The sequence below is a fragment of the Lepidochelys kempii genome, chromosome 2, assembly GCF_965140285.1.
Source record: "Lepidochelys kempii isolate rLepKem1 chromosome 2, rLepKem1.hap1, whole genome shotgun sequence".
In the NCBI taxonomy this organism is placed as follows: Eukaryota; Metazoa; Chordata; order Testudines; family Cheloniidae; genus Lepidochelys; species Lepidochelys kempii.
Genome location: NC_136381.1, coordinates 92295838 through 92315676, shown reverse-complemented (window position 1 = coordinate 92315676; position 19839 = coordinate 92295838). Strand labels below are relative to the sequence as shown.

The window sequence follows — 19839 nt, the reverse complement described above, 5'->3', positions numbered from 1 at the left end:
TGCTGGCAAGAATACTGTGGGAGACCGTGTCAAAAGCTTTGCTAAAGTCAAGGAACAACACGTCCACCGCTTTCCCCTCATCCACAGAGCCAGTTATCTCGTCTTAGAAGGCGATTAGACTAGTCAGGCATGATCTTCCCTTTGTGAATCCATACTGACTGTTTCTGATCACTTTCCTCTCCTCTAAGTGCTTCAGAATTGATTCCTTGAGGACCTGCTCCATGATTTTTTCAGGGACTGAGGTGAGGCTGACTGGCCTGTAGTTCCCAGGATCCTCCTTCTTCCCTTTTTTAAAGACGGGCACCACATTAGCCTTTTTCCAGTCATCTGGGACCTCCCCCGATCGCCATGAGTTTTCAAAGATAATGGCCAATGGCTCTGCAATCACATCTGCCAACTCCTTTAGCACTCTCGGATGCAACGCATCCGGCCCCATGGACTTGTGCTCGTCCAGCTTTTCTAAATAGTCCCGAACCACTTCTTTCTCCACAGAGGGCTGGTCACCTCCTCCCCATGCTGTGCTGTGCAGTGCAGTAGTCTGGGACCTGACCTTGTTCGTGAAGACAGAGGCAAAAAAAGCATTGAGTACATTAGCTTTTTCCACATCCTCTGTCACGAGGTTGCCTCCCTCATTCAGTAAGGGGCCCACACTTTAGATAAGCTATTACCAGCAGGAGAGTAGAGAAAACCTTTTGAAGTGATAAACACCCATTTTTTCATTGTCTGTGTGTATAAAACATCCTCACTGTATTTTCCACTGAATGCATCCGATGAAGTGAGCTGTAGCTCACGAAAGCTTATGCTCAAATAAATTGGTTAGTCTCTAAGGTGCCACAAGTACTCCTTTTCTTTTTGTCTTTTGGAAAACTACACTCATCAGTATCAATGAACATTATCAATTGTTGGGTCAAGTCGATCCAGGCAGGGATGGTTACCATAATTTTTTATTCATGCTCAGTTGGGGTATGATGGACAGCAAGGCTACCTCTTTGGTTGCTCAGTTGAAGGTCATATTTAAACCAGTGATTGGTCTTGGAGTGCCTCCTTTACAACATTTTATCATTAAAGTGTGTTAGAGATACTTAACATAGCTTTAAATTATCACTGTGAATGGAGCCTGCATATCTTGCCCTAAAATTGTGATTCTACCCTTCCAGAGTTATCTTGCAGAAAAATAAGTATTTGATTAGATACAGATAAATTACAGTCCCACACTGGGCCTTCCTCCTGGTGGGATTCTTTTCCTTTTCCTCCTCAAAAACAAAATGTATCCAGTTAAGGGAGTAACACTTCCCACTAACATTCCTGAAGGCACTTCATGTTCAAGATGCATCTAATCATTCCTGATACTTGTTAGCAAGGATCCTAGAAATCCATTTGCCATGGAAAACCTCAGAATTTGCATTTTTACAGAGCATCTTTCATTTCTACATATTTTGAAAAAATAAAACATATCCTATTAACTAATTTTTCTGAAAGTACCAGTGTCACTTATTGAAGGCGCACAATCTCCCCCTCTTGTGGTTGATTTTTGAATGTGCTTCAAAATTTACATAGCGAATCCAATAAACTGCTCCCAGCGTATAGAGGTTACCCAAGAGTATATAGGGATTTGTGTTTTAAATTTAATGCATCTCAGATTTCGCTTCAGTCTCCAGATATGAGTTAAAGTCATGAAAAGATGCCGAAAACTTTAAAAAAACACGCCTAAAGACTGTGTTACTGAGTTTGGCAAGGACCAGATTTCACACTGATGTGCTGTTCTGTACTGTAGACAGCAAGGGTGTAGATTACATTTGAAGGCAGACATTTGTAGAACACATGGAAAACGCTAAACATAAACTGAATGAAAAGAAACAAAAACAAGAGACTGAAACAGCAGGGCCATTGACAACAGTTAAGAAAAAATGCATTGTGACTGGATCATTCCAGCATTTTACAACTGTAAATATATCAATAAAACATTGTTGTCAACTGATACCTAGATACATTATGGATAGGGAAACTAAAGTTCAGCGTTTCATTTTAATCATGGAAAGACACTGATTTCTTTTATAGGAGAATTTGGGGGTTTTTTATCATGGAAAACTAGGATTCCTTCTTGTTAGTAGCAAGAGTTCTCACCTTGTTCCCATCAGCATCGAGGCCACACCATGGGAGGGATGATGGGTCACTAGATTACATAGGGGAATTGTGTGTGATAATGTGCTTTTGTGACACTATAGCTATGTGATTTAGATACTGCTGTGATGAGCAAATAAAGAAGGGAAGGCACTGAATATAAAAACTTCCAGCCCATCCTAAAATAAATCATCTAACCTGCTGTGGAATTTCAGTAATAAAGATAATTCACATTTTTACTGCTTTAGCTGCTTTAGTCATCCAAGCATATTACACCTTTGTGAGTATAACTGAGAGAACAATCTCCAACACCTCAACACCAGGCAATTTAGAAAGCCTTGTTCTTCAGCTTTGAACAGCAAGGTGCAAATTAAATAATGTTCTGCTCCCATCCCTGGTGTGCTGAGAATTTCAGGAATCAAAATATTTTTAACAAACTCAAAAAAAGCCCTCACAAAACAGAAACACTTCTAAGAGCTGTACACTTTGTATAATTTCAGACATTTGGGGCTATAGTATTTAGCATTTCAGCTAAATATTATGCTATTTAGCATTTCTGCTAAATGAGATGTTACGAAGTCTGCTTCTTATCTTTATTCAGAGGCAGAAACCATTTTAGTTTTTCAGTCAAAGCTGAAGATATACCTGTTTGATGCCGCTTTATATTATGTTTGGATTCTGAAATCCCCGTGGACTTTTTGTAAAGAGTTCTCTATACATATTTTATTATTATTATACTGAGCAGCATCACAGAAAGAACTCACAGGGACATATTCTTCACAAACAAACAGATTTTCCATGCAGAGAGTGGGTAATTGCATGTCTAGACATCCAATTTAAATTTGAAAATACCAATTTGTGCAAGCCAGTATGGGTTTTGTGTGTATAAACGGGTGCTTAAGCAGTTTTAGAGCAAATGTTTCAGAGATAATGTGGTCCTTACATGAAATAGATATAAGCCATCACCTAGACAGCTGGTTGAATTACCTGATAGTAAAACCTGGCACTTCAGAGTTGCCTCTACTGTATAGCCCTGCCAACCTAATGTGTCAGAAGTTTTACATTGTCATATTTCTAAAACAATTGCTTCAGGTTCAAACCTTTCCTTTGATCACTGTACAACAATAAAAAAATCAGATATCTTGGAAACAAGGCTTCTGTTGCAGTATGACTTTCTTTTATCCTCTGTTCTGTATTATATGTTTATCAGTTTTCATATCAGAACCAAATAAAGTTCATGTATAGTCTAATGGTTAAAGCACAAGACTGGAAGTCAGGAGATGTGGATTCTAACCTTGACACTGCCACAGATTTCCTGTGAAACAATGGGCAAGGCCCCTAATCTCATTATGTAACAGTTTTTCTGTTTGCAAGAAGAGGAAAAGGGGTGGGGGGAATAATAAATACTTTATCCAGCAGCACTGTTGTGATGCCTAAGTTAGGCTGTGTCTATACTGCCACTTTCAGGGCTAAAACTTTAGTCATTCAGGGGTGTGAAAAAACACTCTCCTGAGCAACAAAAATTTTAGCGCTGTAAAGCGCCAGTATAGACAGAGCAATAGATAAAGTATAGATAAATCTACCGCTGCTCATTCAGGGTGGTTATTATTTATTATCAGAAGAGCTCTCCCCTGGCTGCCGCGGCCACACTGTAACATGGGCAGTGTAGCCATCCCCTTAGTAATGCTTGTAAATCACTTCAAGATCCTCAGATGGCGGGGACTACAAAAGTGTCAGTTATTATTGGTTGAGTTTGTGAAGGTCTTTACACTCAACCCAACAGCATCGCTGCATTTGTCTGTCTATTTGTAAGACGATAACGTTTTCCCCTACATCCAAACAATTCCAAAATTTCAGAGAATGTTCTAAGCAACAATAGCTAGAACCCTACTGATCTGGGGGAGAAATCAGAAAACCAAGAAGGGAAAAATGGGTGACAAATAGAGCCCCTGCCATTTGATCAGCATAGCTACAGTTTCAAACAACTCTGCAATTGTCTATAGATGAGACAACTGGTTGATGGCAACAATTAATGCCTTTCAGCATAATAAAAGTCCTGCTCTTCCTCCCAATAGAGTTTAACAAGTTGACACCCTGAATGAGTTAATCAATCAGACAGAAGGAAGAATGATGGTGGTGAGGTGAGGGGAAATGGGTATGTGCCTATAGTCCCTGACATGGTGGAGGGAGTTAGGGGCTCACACAAAGCTCTAGCCACAGGGGAGAATGGGTGACCCTGGTATGGAGAGCAAGAGGAATGGGGGCACACAGAGGGTAAGGAATGGGGAGGTGGCAAGCAGGGAGCTTGTGAAGGCAGGGGAAAACGGAGGATTGCAAGAAGCCCGTGGCGTGTGCAATAAGCTCGGTCTGTAAAAGCTATGAAGTATGCACCCTCCTAGTTATTATCCCTGTTAAACCAGTCCTATTCCACAAATGTTATTCCTATAGCTGCATATTTGTACGGTTATTCATGTAAGGAGCAAAGAGCTTTACACAGTCAAGAAATACGAGAAAAGCTCGTCGGTCCATTACCCTAAAGTTCGTTCCCCCACTCTCAGGTTTCCAACCACACACACACACACACACACACACACACACTTTACAATGTCCAGAACTTGGAAATCTAGACAACTGAAGCTTAACACAACACAAATCTCTTCTTCCTCTTCCCAAATACTGTATGATACTATATAATCCAGAAGCACCACCACTAGTAGTTCATTCAAGTCCCCTTGCAAGTGCCTACTGTTTGTGTTATTAAAATAGGTATAAACATGGATGGCACTCAGAGAGAGAGAGAGACAGGAAAAGAGAATATATTTCACTAATATGTTTCCATAAATTAAAAAGGTTTACAGAATGTGTTCTTCTCATTACTTACTCTCTTTCTCAAGATCTGATCCTTTAACATTCATGTAGTTTAATGTTTTCTTAAATATTTGTTCCAGGTACACAGAGTAAAGAGTAAGAAAAATCCAAAGATACATAAAGTAACATCATGAATCTTTAGTATTTCAAATAGTTCAGCAACAAAAATAAAGTGGACATTTGGGGCAAATCCTCAGTCAGTGTAAATTCTCTGGAGCTATGACATTTTACACCAACTGAGGATCTGCCCCTTGTTTGGTTGGTTGTGTGTTCTGTATGCTGTGACCCACAAACCTCTTAATGCCAGCTGCCAAAGAGGTGCAGGGGGGGTTACAGGAATCTGCTGATTCTGATATATACATTCTGATTCACCAAAGAATGTCGTGTGAGGTCTCAAATGAAAGCTGGAGTCACACTGGTCATCAGTATTATTGTGAAATGTATGTACATATTTTCAGTCTATGTAACTCCTTAATAGTATAGTGCTTAAAGTCTATATCATGTCAGATAGGAGATGTCTCTCTATCTAGCTGTTTACATGTAAATTGAGTATTGTCTCATTTGCAGTGGGTCCCTATCAAAAGTCTGAACTGAATGGAAATTAAGGACTGTAAGAGAGAACTTGAGAAAAGAACTAACAGGCAAAGAAACATAGCAAGGCTAGAGAATCTGATCTTGAGGTGTACACCAAAAGTTTGCTTGAGTATACCTGGGGGGACAAAGGGGACACACAGGCACCCTGAGAAAGCAAACGGACAGAGATTTTGCTTCATGAAAATGGGGTCTTAACCAGGCTTGGTTGACAAGGCTGGAGAGAACTTTGGGTGAGATAAGCTTCTTTAGACAAGCGAGTAACTTGTTAGTTAAGTTTTGGCTTTAGAACGCGTTTGTTTTTTTTTGTTTGTTTGTTTTTTAATAGGTAACCATTTGTTTCTACTACTGCTACTCACTATTGCTTGAATCTCTATTCTTTGATAATGAACTTATTCTTGTTTTCACTGTAAATATATCTAAGTCCTGTGGTGTAAGCAAACTAATGATCTTAAGTTGGATCTTACAAGCTTCTCACACACCTTTGCAATTGCCTAATTTAACATCAGTTTAAGGTGTTATACCAACTCATCCCTCCACCCAAATAAATTTTTTGAATGGAATTAGGCAGAAGAGATCAGAAACCAATTTACAAATATAACCTTAATCACTGGAGGGCAGAAGGAGCAGGCTGGGGTGTAGGGTCTGGCCAGGAGTTAGGATGCAGGAGGGGGCTCAGGGTTGGGATGTGGAGCACTTACCTGGGGCAGCTTCCATTTGGTGCGAGGGGTGCAGGTGGGAATGTGGGGTGTGTGTGTGCAGGAACTCGGATTTGGTGCTCAGAGTGGGGATGGGGATGTGCGGGGGTGCAGGAGTCAGGGCATGGGGTGTGGGGGGCTGGGGATGTGGGGGGGTGCAGGAGTCAGGGAGGGCAGGGGGCTGGGGCTGTGTGGCAGCAGTGCAGGAGTCAGGGCATAGGGAAGAGGGCTGTGGGTTGGGGTTTTGGGGGTACTCCCAGCCCCCTGGCCTGAGCGGCTCACAGCAGGGGGCGGGGGGGGGTATGTGTAGGGGAGTGCGGGGGCCCCGCCTTTTCTCCACCCTACCCCATTCCACCCCCTTCCCCAAGGCCCCACCCCTGTCTCTTCTCACCTCCTCCCCTGAGCGCGCTGCAGCCATGCTTCTCCCACTCCCTTCCGAGCAAACTGAGCGCCGGGGGAAGCGCTGGGAGGGAGGGGGAGCGGCAGGAACACGACACACTCGGGAGAGGAGGCAGGGAAGAGGTGGAGGAGGGGGGAGCTTGGCTCCCAGTGGGTGTGGAGCCTGCAGCAGGAGCCCCAGGAGCCAGCAGGACCAAGCTTCTGCCCTGGCAGCTGCCCGGCCCTGGGGCCCCCTGTCGTTGGGGGGGCCCGGTGGCAGGGCACCCTGTGTTTTACTTCAAATCCACCTCTGAGGAAAGAGAAGCCACAGCCGCTCATTAGTCTGGCTTGTACCCTGGTATGTCACACTATATAAAGAGCGAATGGAGAATCAGTTCCTATTGTACAATGTTTTTGTTGTTTTCACTGAAAAACATAGGCTGAATTCTCTAATCAATTTCTGGCTCTTTTGTGCCACTCCTGAGGTGGAACCAGAAGAAAATTCCTTTATTGGAGGGGAACACTCTGGTGGTGCAGATGTGCTCTCTTTGGGCCCTGTGTTTCCAACCCGACATGACTCTCCTGGCACAGGGAGAAATTCAGTGACTTGCTCTCACAGAATCTAGACCAGTATCTGATGTGAAGAAGGGAACAAGTTACCTTATCACCTGCTTGGTTAGCAGGGTTGAATGGGTAAAGGGAAATGATGTCAATTGTTGGCAGGGTGGATGATGGACAGTGTAAGCCTCTTGGGTCATTTCTCCATTAGGATATTTCTTATCCCTTTTTCAGCAATGGCACATGCTGACGTTTAGACCCATTTTCACTGCTGAAAAATGGATAAGACATTTCCTAGTGGAGAAGTACCATCCATATGCTGACTGTTTTAGATTTCTAAATCCCAAAAAGAGAGAGGTGAAAAACAAACGACTCAATGTTACTGTGACATTCCCTAGAGCTCACCTAGCTTACATAATCTTCATTAGACAAATGATGAATCTAAATAAGGAAAAAATGTGGAGGTGGTCAGCTTTGTATCGTTATTAAATGAAAATATATTTCCTACGTTATATACCTGTAGATACTCTATTTACCAGACAAAGTTACCAGTGGTCCAGTGACAGCAGCAGGGGATGAGGAGTCATGGCTCCTAAGTACATCACTGAATCACTAGGCGATCTTTGGTCAGTCTCTTGAGGCAAAATTCTGTCCCGAGCCACGCAGGGAGGAAAACAGAACAGCTAAGCAGAGGGGTCCTGAGCCATTCTGTCTTCTCAGGGCAGAATGATTCAGGGGTGCCTGAGACACCGCATGCTCAACAATGCTCCTTACTGTTGCTCTTAACTGTCCCAAAGGCATATTATGAGGCTTAATTCTTTAAGGGCTGCAAAGCACTTTGAGATCCTCAGATAGAGGGGACTAAACAAGTGCCAACTATTAGAATTATGCTAACACGGAATCCTAAGATTTGTCACCCAAGAACAAAGCTAAAGATATTATCAGTGGCAGACAATTAAAGTTTTCAGAACCTTCCTCTACACTCAAAAAACAAAATTTCCTTTTTATAGCACCATCCTTGTACTTATCTCTCCCTTCCTCATTAATCCATTTTCACCTAGTTGGCACTGATACATGCAGAGAGAAAGGGAGGGAGGGACACAAACACTTTACTTTTCTTCCTTCTGTTCATCTTGACCTTTCTGATTTGGATCAGCATTTATACTTGCACACCTGTCTGGAAAATCTTCCCAGCGATGTGCCCTTCAAGATGAAAAACAGTTTGATAACGCATAGTGACAAACCTTGCAGAGAGAGAGAGAGAGAGCGCGCGCGCGCTAAGGGAAATCGCTTCCAACCAGGATCTGCTGCTGCATAGCTAATCAGGCAGGTATTCAGTTGTTCACTCCTGCAGACTTGCTTAGCATAGAAATAGGCTGTCTGCCCAGGAAGATGAGGTAATGTCTAGGTTTAATGCCAATCTCTCAACTGGCAGGACACATCGGGTAAATATTTCTCCTGCAGGAGACCACATTAATTTGATTCTGCTACCAGTTTTATTATTGTTATTATTTTCATCCATATGAATACACAGGAGACGTACCTGTTATGACTGAGGATGTGGAAGGCAGGAAGATTTCTCATACCATGTAATGGGGTAAGGTAGACCTCTGCAAATTTCCTCCTGCATGATAATTGCAATATTAGCCTCCCCCTTCAATCTCTCTCCCCATTACTCAGCAGAGGCTCCTCAACTACATTCCCCTCCTTCGTCCATGATTGTAGGGTTGGGCTCCTTCATCCCCATTTGTCGTCTTCCCTATCCCAGTGCTATAGTACTGGGCAGTCACTACACTTCCATCTCTACATGTATTTAATCTCCTCACTCCCATTACTGCAACACTGGGAAATGCCTTTCACCTCGTTACGGCAGCACTAGGGCCCTCCATAATTTCTTCCCATACACGTGGGCATGCACAGACGGACACACACACTTTAATGCAGCCCCACTAGTCCCTGCTCAGTGATGTCTCCTCTACCCATACTGCCAAAAACAAAAGACCCAGGACAGAGATCTTTCTTCACAAAACACTGTTAAACAAGAAGGAAAAAAAAACACACCCTTTTTACGTCCAAGTTCTTCTGTCTTCACACTCTTCACAATATGACAGACTCATGCAGAGCAGAAAGTGGACGAGCCAGAGATGGCACAAATGAGAAGCAGGAGACAACCTGTCTACCTAGCAGCTTCAGGAACACTCCAGGAGCTACAAAATTCAGGAGATGTTTTAAGGAAGTCAGGAGTATGGAAGACTGTGGATAATACGAGGAGACAAATTAAACAAGTGACAGAATATAAAAGTCTGAATTCTTCTGTGATAGAGCTGGCCCATAAGTGTCAAACCTGCTCCATAAGGGAGAGGGACATGGTCTTGTTTGAGCACAGGACTGGGCACCAGGATCTCCCAAATTCTGGTCCTGATTTCTGGACTGACTCCCCCTGTGGCCTTGTCACAACCTCTATGAATCAGTCTCCCATCATTGAAATGGGAATAATATACACTTGGCTAATCTCCCAGGAGTGCTGTGAGTTAATGTCTGCAAAAGGCTTTGAAGATGCAAAACGTAAAGTATTATCAGGATGACTGAGGGGAGCTAGACCTTTTTAAAAAAAATTTAAATGGCTGCTGAATTTACAATTATATTGTATCTATATATAAAATCACCATATATGCAAAAAGTCCTTCTTAAAACAAAATAAAAAACCTCTGCCAAACTGTTCCATTGTCTATTTTTGATTATCTGTTTTGTAGCTTTACAGCTTGTTTGGCAATAAGAATCTGAAGCAGACTGATCCCTATAACAGGCTCACCTGACAACCTTCCAGGGGTAGGGACATCAGTAAAGATTTATTTAGAAGAGAATACCTTATAATGACGTTTAAACAAATACTCAATGTTGGTTTTATTCAACATTAAATTACTGTGGCTACTAAACTGCCTTTAGCTCTAATTTTCTTTTGTTTTTTTCCCCTTGATTAGTCAGGCCTCTGCAGGAGCAGAAACTATGAGTCATGCCCCATCACCTAAAAACTATCCAGAGTCATTTATTTTAGTTTTTTCATATTACACACACACAAACATATAAATGTAGGATCAGATGTAGTATGTGGGATGAAATACTGAGTCACTGGTTACATTCAAAAGTCAGAAGTAATCTGCTCTGCATTAAAAGTGACAATATGATTAACATCTTTTCTAACAATCCATTGCATATGGAAAAGAAATAGGAATAAAAAGACTGTTCCTTTTCCCACCATTCACCTCTCAAATGGCAAAGCAATACATCGATTTTAAACTGTAGTGCAGCTTTAAGGTGGGGGGAGTGGATGTCATGGTTGCATCTATCTTTTTTACCCTTGATTCTAATAGATATGTGAGTATATGATATGTCCAAAAATCTCCTAGCATGTACCTCCATGATGGGAGGCAATGTATATTCCTGTACGTAAGATAGTACTCAAGGTCTTGGATACATATTTTTCCTGTTTGCTTTGAGAACAGGCTTTCTCTTCTCAAATTGCGGCTTTCCATTTCGTTCTGCCACTACCAATCCAGTTGAAAAAATTATCACATATTTCGATGTTGCCAGATTTAATATTTTAGATATATTATTGCACTCATGAAAGCAGGGTACTACTTTCTGATGGGTTCAACCAAGCGTACTGTAGGGAAGGGATGATACAGACTTTCCACCTGGTTATATTCATGCACTTCCATCATGACTTGCACTAATCCCCTCCTTTGCAGTGACTCAGGGAGATGGAGAGACTGTCACCTTCCTTGTGGGGGAGGCAGAAAAGGAACAAGAGCTGCTTCCAGGCAGTTATTGTGGCAAGCATTGCAGCTGCAGGAACCTACTGAAACAGAGACCTTCCACATGCCCCTGTATCTGGTATAGTGTGTGCCAAAGGAATCTGACTGAGGCAGAAGAATAACCAGAGACATCTGTCTGAAACAGCATCTTGCTAGGCAGGAATCCAGCAACTGTTTAGTCTGGTAATCTCATGGACTGTGGGTCTTCAACCTTTGTCCACAAGGGTCATAGGAGCCAGTAAATTCTGACCTGCAACCCAGTGACCTGTTAAAAGTCACCAGAACTAGAAGCTGAATTCCAACAAAGGACTCCAATCCTGGGATTTGATTGGCAGAATGCTGGCGGTCCTGATTGCTGGTATTTAAACCGTGCAAAGGAGTAGGTCGTTGTCCATGCAACTGCATTTTCCCTGCTTAAGACTGCTTCCCTTGTGCTACATGCTCCTCCCGCCTAACTCTGACCTCCTGGTGACCTGACCCTGCCTGTCTCCTGACAACACACTCTAGGTGTGTTCTCTGGCATATCTCATACTCTGATCTTCTGGTATCAGCTCCCGACTCCCACTCTGTCTACTAGGTCAGACTGCCCATGTGCCGGTTGTGACAGTTTGAATGGCCCACTCGGGCCACAGGAGTAGGCCTGGTGCCTGCAGAATGGACTGGCTAACCCTTTGGGAGCACTGGACATGCTTAAGTGGGCCGCCTGCCTTCAGACGGACAACCAAGCCCTGCAGGCCCAGATTGTCAAGATAACTTCAGAGAACCATACCACAGAATAATAGCTCCTTGCTATTACAGAAGCAAGTCAGACAGCTCCATGCTGAAAATGCTGCACTCCAGACATGGCTCACTCAGCCCTGTTCCCCAGTACATCTGCCAGAACGGTTTGATGGTAATAGCCAGCAATTCCAGGGTTTTGTAAACCCGTGCTGCCTCCTTTTCATGATGCATTCTTAGTCCTACACTACCAATCACGCAAGGGTGAGCCTGCTGTCCAGGGAAGCATTAGACTGGGCCACCTTCTTCTCGGAGTGCGACAGCCCAGCACTGTAGACCCGGGAGGTCTTCTTCCAAGCTAGGTCAGTGCTATTTGACAATCGGCAAAAAGGACCCTCACCTCAACACTGGGTAGTGATTGCCATAGACTTCATTGTAGAATTACCAGAGAACAACAAATTTATAACAGGTTTGGCAGTCATGGACCACGTTACCAAAATGGCCCAGTTCATTCCCTGCACATGTCTCCCCTCTGGTGAAGAGACAGCCCAGCTATAAATTAGCCATGTCGTCTAATATATAGATTACATAAAAGCCTCCATGGTCTTCCAGAACGCATCACCTCCAATCAGGGGTCTCAGTTCATGGCCTGGTTCTGGTGCAAGTCCATGCACCAGCTAGGGGTCTGCATGTGTCTTCCCTCTGCTTACCATGCCCAGCCCAATGGCATTAGTACGGATTGTACCCTGATATGTCACAACACATAAGGAAAAACCTCTCCCTATTGGGAATAAACAGAGGCTACGATGAAGCCACCATGCTCAGAGTTACTCGTGACCATAAAGGCAAACCAAAAGGTTTTTTTTTTACCTGCCAATACTTGAGTCACCGGGTTGATATAATCAGCAATTAAAGCCAAGAATTGAACGCTGCTCCTTACATTGCTTCAGATGTCAAGTGATGTCTTCTGACGCTGCAAGAGCAATCTGGGACATGGCAGGTAAAAATGAAACTGAAGTCAGGTCTGGCAGGAAAGGTGTGAAAATGATTTTTCCAATATTTTGTATTACATTTTTTTTGTTTCTTTTGTTAGGCTAGTGCTGCCTGTACTCAGGGTGTAAATGGCCCCCAAGAGTGTGACGGTGATTGTTGGATCACAACACACTACCATGCCACTGACACACCTCCATGCAAACTTCTGCGCCTGGTCTGAAGAAAAACAGCAGGTTTCAATCTTTAGGACAGTCAGTTCAGCACCTTTCACCAAGTATATTAAATTAACTGTAAAATATTAGGATTGTTTTAATTAATTCCAGTGTTAAGGCATAATGGCACCAATACGCAATACTCAGAAACATCTGCTTCCTAATGGCAGGTCTATGACAGGTTGACAATAATTAAGTCTTGTGCCCTTGACACACTTCCTCTCTATTTCAGTAAGAAAGAGCACCCCCTCATCCCCAAATCCTTTGTCCACATTACGCATCTACCCTGCAGACTGGTTGCAACATCTGATAACAAGAGAAAAAGAAATCAAGGCTGCAGCAAGAATGCCTATTGCAACACTTGGTCTTCAGGATGACCAAGTTATTTAACAGTTGTTCAAAATTATTCTGACATGTTTACAAAGTTTAGCATATTCCTTTGCTGACAGACTAATGTTAGCTGTGTATCACTGCAAAAAAATAAAAATAAATAAAGGAGGAAAAGACAAATAAGAGCTCTGCCCATGAGCTAGTGTGATCATGTGCTAACATACTGCAGTGGGAGAGGTCAAGTTGACCCCAAACATTGCCTTTAGAGTTCCCAGCTGTGAAGAGAGACAGAGAGGAGAGAAGAAAGCAGGGCACAAAGTATTTTATGTCAGACCTTGTTTGCCTTTTAGGAAGACTTTATAGCCCATGGAAGTGGAGGGACCAAGGTGTGGTTAGGCACTCTGACAACTGGGATGAACTGAGATGGTTGTATCAACCAAGAGAGAAATCAAATCTTTGCCCCTGCGAGGAAAGGAAAAGAAATCCATGTGCTTGTCACTGCTGGGGAATTCAGGGTGGGTTTCAGCAGTTGGAGAAGGAAACTGGGGCATCTGTCACTACTGAGGAAAGGTTTAGTTATCTAGAAAAGGAGGTTAGGTGGGGGCACTAAGGGTGCAAGAAGAACTCTGACAACAGAGGAAGCTCAAGAGGGTTTTGGCAGCTGGGTGTATTAAAGGCGTCTGTCACACGGGTCAGTCAACAAACCTCGCTTATTTCTCCAGGCTGATGTGAACTTTTTCTCCTTCCCTCCCTTCTGCTGATGAAATACTCAAAATCCCCCCTCAAGTAGTGACAAGTGTCATTACTTCTGCTTGATGCCAAATTCTCCCACACCCCAATAGCAAGGTCGGGGGGAAGAGAAAGAGGGGAAGAGAGATTCCCTAATGGAACTTTTTCAAATTCCAGCCATAGCAAGCGAAGCCAGTGGTGCTTATTGTGAGACTGAAAAGGCTGCTAGGTAAAAATGATAACCTGGATTGTGGTTCAGATTCCTACACTGCTTATCTTACGATTCAGTCTTCAGCAATACTGCCATGCCAGCATCTCAGACCAGACTGCATCAAACTTACATGAGCAAGGAGAAAAACAACAGTGATATTTTGTATCAGCACTTTTTAGCTCTATTGACTCGAGTACAGAGGTGGGAAAACTTTTTGGCCCGAGGGCCACATTGGGGTGCGAAACTTTATGGAGGGCCAGGTAGGGAAGGCTGTGCTTCCCCAAACAACCTGGACCCCGCCCCCATCTGCCACCTCCCACTTCCCGCCCCCTGACTGCCCCCCTCAGAACTCCCGACCCATGCAACCCTCCCGTCCCGCTCCTTGTCCCCTGACCGCCCCCTCCTGGGATCCCTGCCCCTAACTGTCCCCCGGGACCCAACCCCCAGCCAACCCCCTGCTCCCAGTCACCTGACTGCCCCAATCCCTATCCACACCCCTGCCCCCTGATTGCCCCCCGGGACCCCACCCCCATCCAACCCCCTCTGCTCCCTGTCCTCTGATTGCCCCGACCCCTATCCACACCCTTGCCCCTAACTGTCCCAGGGACCCCACCCCCATCTAACCCCCGTTCTCCCCATCCCCTGACCGCCCCCCCAAATCTCCACCCCATCCAAGAGCCCCCTGCTCCTTGACTGCCCCCTGGACCCCCTACCCCTTATCCAACCCCTCCCCGCCCCCTTACCATGCTGCTCAGAATGGCAGGAACGGTGGGCCAGAGTGCCAGCGGTGCAGGGCGCTGAGGCTGCGGGGGGAGGAAGGACAGCAGGGGAGGGGCATGGGGCTAGCCTCCCTGGCCAGGAGCTCAAGGGCCAGGCAGGACGGGCCCGCGGGCCGCATGTGGCCCGCGAGCCGTAGTTTGCCCACCTCTGCTCTAATAGAATTTGTATGTGCTCAACCTCTCTGAAAATCAAGCCGTCTGCAAACCTTTAAAAAGAAAGCATCCTGTGTTTATTCCACTTCACCCAAAAGCCTATTCCCTGATTAATGCTGAGACTATGTAAAAGTTTTGCCCTATGTTACAGTACCCATGTACTCACTACACCCTCCTGTTGACAAGATGTTGTTCTGGCATCTTTGAGATGTTCCTAAACTCCAGAAGTCCAGGAACAAGGTTCTGGATTTGATATGGATCCTTTGCACTGCTCTATCACTAGGGCTACAAGGACTTCCAGAGCTACTTTTACGAACAAGAAAATAAGGAACAGTTGCTTGCTTCTCTGCCATATATAACTGGCTCTTCCCTTTCCTCTGCCCTACTGTTAGTAGCTGAGCAGAAACAGACACTGAAAATATTAGCTCAAAGCTAATCCGTGTGAAACAACGGTGCTTCTGATAACCTGTTAGCTATCAACCACAGTTATTACACGAGAAAAGGTATTCTACAATCACTTTCAAGGATACTTCACCAATTCTGAGACCTAGTTTAAAGAAGACAGAGTTGGGAAAAATGAATGCACCACTTCAAAATTTGCTCTAAACTATATCATCCCTCAGCAATCCCTGCTCTCCAGAGTAAAGCAGTATTTTTTCAGGTTCGTTATTCTATCTTGTACTTTACAGACACTCTAAAACTAAACTTCCTATATAAGACAAATGGGCAAGCTCCTTGTAAGTTGCATACCTAAAATTGTTTCTCAGGCTGATGAATAGAAAACCATCTGATGACTGAAAATGAGTGTGGTAAACATAAAATACTGGGGGGAGGGATAGCTCAGTGGTTTGAGCATTGTCCTCCTAATCCCAGGGTTGTGAGCTCAATCCTTGAGGGAGCCATTTAGGGATCGGGGCAAAAATCAGGGATTGGTCCTGGTTTGAGCAGGGGGTTGGGCTAGATGACCTCCTGAGGTCCTTTCCAACCCTGATAGTCTATGATTCTATGAATTAGAATTTTCCTTTTCAGTAGATTTTTAACACTGTACTATTGACAACTCTGATCTAAAAGGTACATCCACTGTATTTTCTTGAGCTTCTTTTTCTTGAAAAAATCAATTTTATAGAATTCAATATCAGATTATGTTAACCATTTCTCTGATTGCATAATTCCATCTATAGAACCACCACTTATTCATCTCCACTTAATGAACTATATAGACAGATATTAACAAATACTCACCCAGTATAAATCTTGTCTTATGTCCACAGTGATAAGAAACGACTTTGAAGTAACAGCTCCAGCAAGACAAAAATAACTTATTTGGCTCTACTTCGAAATAGTAAGAATCATATGAAAAAGTGAATTAAGATTTCAAACTCTTACCAACACCCACTTCTGACATTTTTTCAGATTTTAGGCTAGTTTATGGTAAATACTCATTCCCAAGTTATCACCTCTAAGTCGGATAACACCATCATGGTGGAAAATTCACTAATATTACAGGAGTAGTATAATTTTAATGTCAAAGTATTTCAGCATGCAACAGCACCTTTTCCTCTCTTTTCTCACCTTATTCTTCTCTCATACGTGTACAGACTATTTATATTTTCACAATTAGGTCATGGTATCACCCTCATTACAATCCTGTGCCTAACTCAGCTTATGAAATTCACATCAAGAAAATGTGCTACCTTGAGGATTGGCTTCAGCGGCTTAGCCTTGTGAAGTTACAGTTTCTTACTACATTTGCCTAAAAACAAGTCATACCCCTTCAGAGCTTCCACCTACGATAACTGCCCTGCAAATGCACTGAAAGTTACTTGTTAAGAACAGCATGTCTAGTTTTCTGTAGGCTTAGGGTACATTTTCAGGTTGCTCACTACTACCCACATCTATTTATTAAAACCTTTTTATGAAACTCAAAGGTATCATTAAAATTTGTATTTAAAATAAAACTTTTCATTGGATACAGTATGTTGTGTAATCTTTGGCACTGAAATACCCCTAGCCCTTACAGAAGTATTTGTAGGGGCTTGAGTGGCTTATACTTTGGAGTATACAGACAGCTACAGCTGGAGCAACACTGGATAATGAATCATTAAAACCTTTGCAGCTTGGGGCGTACAAGAGAATTTAGACAAAGGTTTTATTTCCTGGTTTCATTGAATATATGCTTTTATGCCAGACAAACTGAAAGGTAACACAGTTGGAATATAGCAAATGTCAATATTTAATCTTGCCTTTCCTTTCTCATTTTTAAAACCACAATGCATCACCTCAGCATGATTCATTAAAAAATCTCCTGCTTCTCTCCCCCAACTGACTCAAACTATTTTTGTTGCTAGGTAATGTCTGCAGCGAAATGTCCTCCTAACATGGGAAAGATTAAGAGATATCAGATGGCATGGAAGACAGCATCCCAGTAATCACAGCTGAAGGACACTTGCACTTATAATCTTGGGACAATAGCAACATGTCTTATTGTTTGAAGCCATCAGACCTCTGCTGTAATACATGACAAGCAACACCACTTACCTATCAGGAATCAGGAACTTTGTCAGGTAGCCATTTGTACTGATCAGATAAAGAGATGGGGTATCCAGAGAAGCGTGCATATAAAATAGGCAAACAAAATGTTAGGGGGCACCCCTTCATCTGGCTAATCTTCATAACAGACCCTTGGAACCTCTCGCAGCTAGTGCAAAAGGCAACAGCCTTAATTCTTGTGTTAACCTGCGTAGAAGCCATAGCCCAGCAGCCCTATCTTTGTCCCCTCCAGACTTGCCCCGAGTGCTCCTTGGCCTGTCCAGAGAATTCAGCTCAAATATCTTCTTCTGCGCACAGGCCAATTTTCCAGTTAATGTATTCACAAAGCATAGCCCCAGACCTCTTACGTTCCAAGTTATAAACTAAATGGAAATACAGGAAGTAGAACTTGCAGACAAATTATAATCCAGGATTATTGATTTTCTGCCATAGGTTCATATGTAAATACAGCATTATTAAAAAGGCAAACCTTTCCAGCCCTAGCAAACCAAAGCACCGCTCACTCCCTACTGAAAACACCACCCCATTGCCTACAAAGTAAGGAGGAGAGGGACAAAAACCCAACACTTAACTGGAGCACCTAACTTCTAAATCTTTTGTGCTTTAAGGAGCATTTAACACAAACAGAAACTCTTTCCTCTTTTCTCAACGAATGAACAATAAATTATGTAGTTGTATTATGATAGAACGAAAGGGCTTCAGTCTGGAATCAAAGGCCCAATTGTGCTAGATGTTGTACAAATACGTATTAAAAAAGACAGACTCTGCGCCGAAGAGTTTATAAACTATGTCAGGGATCAGCAACCTTTGGCACTCAGCTCGCCAGAGTAAGCCCCCTGGCGGGCTGGGCCTGTTTGTTTACCTGCTGCGTCTGGAGGTTCAGCCAATCGCAGCTCCCACTGGCCGCGATTCGCCACTCCAGGCCAATGGGGGCTGCGGGAAGCAGCGGCCAGCACATCCCTTGGCTCGCACCACTTCCCGCAGCCCCAGTTGGCCTGGAGCGGCGAACTGCAGCCAGTGGGAGCTGCAATCGGCCGAACCTGCGGACGTGGCAGGTAAACAAACCGGCCTGGCCCGCCAGGGGGCTTACCCTAGTTGGCCATGTGCCAAAGGTTGCCAATCCCTGATCTCGGTTAAATAAATGCTCATTCATGATTTAACCAATATCATGGCTTCTTCATGGGCAACATGCACCCAAATGCTTTTTTCTTACTGCATGTAATTGGTTTTTGCAGTTTAAATAATATGTGAACAGATTAATCTATGCTATATATCTCACCGTTTCTACACAGCTGCCATGACTATTTGTAGCATTAAACAATCTCTCCCCAATGGCTCTTTAATGAACAGCATTCTTCCACTGCATGTCTGGGAGCTTCTCTGCCTTTATTAGCCATGTTATAGACCATTGTGAACATGTGGTCAGAAACAGCGTGATACCTTGATAAATTATTCATATTAGTAAAGTACAGAAATGCAGTAAACAATTAAGACAAACTTAATAGCAATCTATAAAATCAAAAATCTGGTGCCACTGCCCAGAATCTTCGCACAGTGTACTCAACAAAACAGATTCCAACCTTCAGAGATATTTAATCATTACAACTACACGTGGTTAACTCACATTATGAATCCACCCTCAAAATATTCTTCAAGGAGACTTAATTGCAGTGACATTAGTTTTTAAATCGGAGTACTTTTCAACACACTGACTAGATACAGCTTCGAGAATGCATACGTAAGTATGTATTTCCTCATCAAAAAGGTTAAATGGCAGCAAAACTTCAAAACATGGGATATGAAGTCCAATATCCCGTAAAACTGGTGTCTTAAAATAAAAACTCCTGGAATATCATGGAAGTCTCTAAGGCTTTATTTGCAGTGAAGATTTAATGCAGATACACCCATCAGTGTAGCATTACTGGTTCTACCTCTAACATAGGCAGGCCAAGATGCTATTTTCACCAATGTAGCTTACCCCACTTTCAAGCACAGGTAAGCTCCACCAGTGTAAATAATAGCTTTGACAGTCTACACTAGGGTTTTGCACCAGTACAGGTACACCAATAGCTGTGACCAGGGTAACTTCCAGTGCAGACAAAGCCTAAGGGCCTGCATAAGAATGCATGGTTCTTC

The 19839-nt window shown here is 43.3% G+C and overlaps 1 protein-coding gene across 8 annotated transcripts in view; it reads right to left on the bottom strand.

The window, feature by feature from the left end:
- LDLRAD4 (low density lipoprotein receptor class A domain containing 4) overlaps positions 1-19839 on the bottom strand; it is a 427294-nt gene that overhangs the window by 112923 nt on the left and 294532 nt on the right. Inside the window, exon 1 of one of the 8 annotated variants that reach the window (XM_073331684.1) lies at positions 12617-12634. The exons of the other annotated variants lie outside the window; for them this stretch is intronic. The gene's annotated coding sequence lies outside the window, so the exon portion shown is untranslated. Of the gene's footprint in view, positions 1-12616; positions 12635-19839 lie in introns of those variants that run through there. 8 annotated transcript variants of the gene reach the window in all.